Genomic DNA, 3,207 nt, shown 5'->3' on the forward strand with positions numbered 1-3,207 from the left:
AGCTTTAATGTAAAAGTGGAATTTAGCCAAGGTGAAGTACTTATCAGGGTAAATAATAAGCAGGGAGGGCAAGGAATTGGTTGATTAGGGTTGAAATCTTGTTCAGTGCGTGAAAGGGATGATTTTTGTGGGCTGGAGACTTGTTCACTATGATCAATGGTAGGGTGAAGAGTTGCTCTTAATATCCTATTTTCCAATTCCCAGTGAAATACATACACCTGATAAAATGTGACTGATGACCCAGCTAAGACTGTTACTTTAGCATTGGGTACATTTTCATTTTCTCAAACAAAGCAGAATAACTAGAAGCATTAGGAAGTATAAACCAATTTAAAGTTGAAACTGAGATCAAATTCCACAATAAGACTGTATTTTCGTGGAATTATTTGTTCCGCAGGCCTGTCTCACACCCTCTGAAAGACACGTCATTAAATGTTGTAGCCTGAAAGTCACATTCACAGAAGCTATTTATGAAAAAAATGAGTGTGCAAAAACACTGATGATTTGACGACATGCAATAACTTTTTCTGTAACCCAAATCTTGTAGAAACATTCTGGAAGCTAAGAATTAAGTAAAATTCCACCTCTCTTCTATTAGGCACCAACTCAGGCCTTAGTTTTTAAAAATTCATTCATGGCTTCACTGGCATTTATTGCCTAGTTGCCTTGAGGTGGTGCCGGTGTTGTGCTGCCTTCTTGAGCCGCTGCAGGTAATATGTATTATCTATGAGATGCACTGCAGAAATTCACCAAAGATCCTTATACAGCACCTTCCAAACTCATGACCATTTCCAGCTAGAAGGACAAAGACAGCAGATACATGGGAACACCGCCACATGCAAGTTCCTCTCCAAGCCACTCACCCTCCTGACTTAGAAATACATCGCCATTTCTTCAGTTCGCTGGGTCAAAATCCTGGAACTCCTGCCCTAATGGCATTGTGGGTGTACCTACAGCACATGGATTTCAGCAGTTCAAAGTGGCTGCTCACTGTCACCTTCTCAAGGGCAACTAGGAATGGAGAACATGCGCTAGCCAGCCAGCAACGAAATCCGACAAGTGAATGTTAAAAAAAAACAGAAGAGAGGCAACAGATGGAATAAAAAGGGAGGCAGAGGAGGAGTATGAAGAGGGGAGGCAAGGAATTCTCTTTGCCTTGGGGTTGGAGATGGGAAGGATGAAATGATTATGATATTGGGTTACAGGTTTTCCATAAAAGATCACTGAATTTCAATGAGCTAGTCTGTTAGGGTCTCGGAGAAAAAGAGTGCAACTCAAGGATGGAAGACTCAATGGCTCACTTGAAGAGTTTATAGATACTTCGGCACAATTTAATATGTCCAAACAATGCTAGTCAATAAATTGATTATAATTACCAAGTGTTTGGGCTGTTCTCAGCATAAGGAAGCCATACAAATATGAGCTCTTGAATACAGCTCACTTGCTATTAAGCAAACATGAGTGAAGCAGATGTTTAATTGCTTTCTGGTGGCATATACCCATTACACTACGTGTGATGGACTGTGAAGATGTATTAGGATAATTATTGTATTAATGGTGAATTTTCCATTCCATCACTTATTTAGTCAAAAGGAACAAGAAAACAATTACATCACATCATAGACAATAGACAATGTTATGCTTGTTATACTTTGTTAACCAATCCCCTTCATGTTACAAAGTTTAACCAATATTAGTAAATACTCCAAAGATTACTATTATATTTCAATCTCCAGTCTAACATACATTTTGAAGCATTAGGAGGAAGCCGAATGCGCCTGCAACTTGGCTTTCAAAATGCCAGACAAGATTGATTTGTACTAAACAATTGGGACCCAACTTAGTGCGGAATTTAGGATTTGGATCAGTCTTCTAAAACGAACGTTTAAATTTATCTTTTCAGAATGTTTTTCTTACAAATGTACTGAACATTGATTAAGTTTTAAATACTCCATAATTTCAAACTTCTACCAGAAGATACTTAAACACAAGTAATTTATTACAATTAAACTTTCTCAGGTCATATTTTATACAGAAAAATGAATTTAAATAAATATATTTAATGTTCACAGATGTCTTCTTTATTAACAGCTGGATCATAGGTACTTTCATTGTTATTTCAGTAATAAATCTTTGGCAATAAAATGCATTTTGGATTTAGAGCCAGCCAGTGGGATTCCCGTCTCGTGACTAGATGAAGGTTTAGCCAACACAAGGTTTCCCAATATTTTGGTTTAAAATATGGGTCAAATTTAGAATAGGGACAACTCTTTAATAATTAATGCACATACAACAACCAACATGACATCATATCCAATGAATCACCAAAAAGAAAATATGCCAAACAGAAGCTGAAAATCTTTAGGCAGATCAATGATGTTACCACAAAAGCATCCATTTTAATTAAATGGTGATTGTTGTGTCAATGATTTGCGATACCTAAAAGATGATGGATGTCAATCAAAGCAAGTCTGAAATGCTCTCAACACACCTCTTAACAAGGTTCTATTCAGCTGCTTCAGTCAACAAAGAGTCAAAGGTGTACTTTGAACGATTCAGATTATTCAAGCTCAGGCTAAGGTGTTTACTGAGCAAATGAATGAAAATACCAGCATTAAGGACAGTTTGAATCAACATGCAAAATGTATGAGGCAGCGGGCAAATTCAATCCAAAAAGTTTGCAAAATGCCAAATGAAACTCAATAACGAGGGAAAGACCAACAACAGACAAGTTTCCGCATGTGAAAAATGAACAGAATCTTGGAGAAACAACAAGGCAGAGAGACCAGGAGGCTGTAAAGCGGAGAGCCTGTGCGGGCTGTAAAGCAGTCTGTGCAGTTCTAAACTTTTTAAACCCGTAAATAATGGAATACTCAGCGAACGGGGAAATAGGAAGGCTTGAAATCACAGAGGTAATCAGAGCAGGAACACGTGGTGTTGAGGATAATATCTCATAATGTAGTGATACATATGGGACTGTACTTCCAACATGGACAGAAATTATCAATCCTAGGTGTGCACAGAAGAAGAGACAATGAGCTAAGGATGCTCACTCCTTCAGAAAGTGTCAGTGCTGACAGGGTGGGGAGTGAACAATAAGTTACTGTGGACAAATGCCTCCTAGCAGCCAGTTTCAGAATAACAATGCAAATATGTTTCCATCATAGGCCTGGATGAACACAGCAGGCCAAGCAGCATCAGAGGAGC

The 3,207-nt window shown here is 38.2% G+C and overlaps 1 protein-coding gene across 1 annotated transcript in view; it reads left to right on the forward strand.

The window, feature by feature from the left end:
- The window catches only part of klhl41a (kelch-like family member 41a), a 34,996-nt gene that overhangs the window by 5,372 nt on the left and 26,417 nt on the right, over window positions 1–3,207 (forward strand). The gene's annotated exons all lie outside the window — the stretch shown is intronic.

The sequence above is a fragment of the Rhincodon typus genome, chromosome 7, assembly GCF_021869965.1.
Source record: "Rhincodon typus isolate 14 chromosome 7, sRhiTyp1.1, whole genome shotgun sequence".
NCBI lineage: Eukaryota > Metazoa > Chordata > Chondrichthyes > Orectolobiformes > Rhincodontidae > Rhincodon > Rhincodon typus.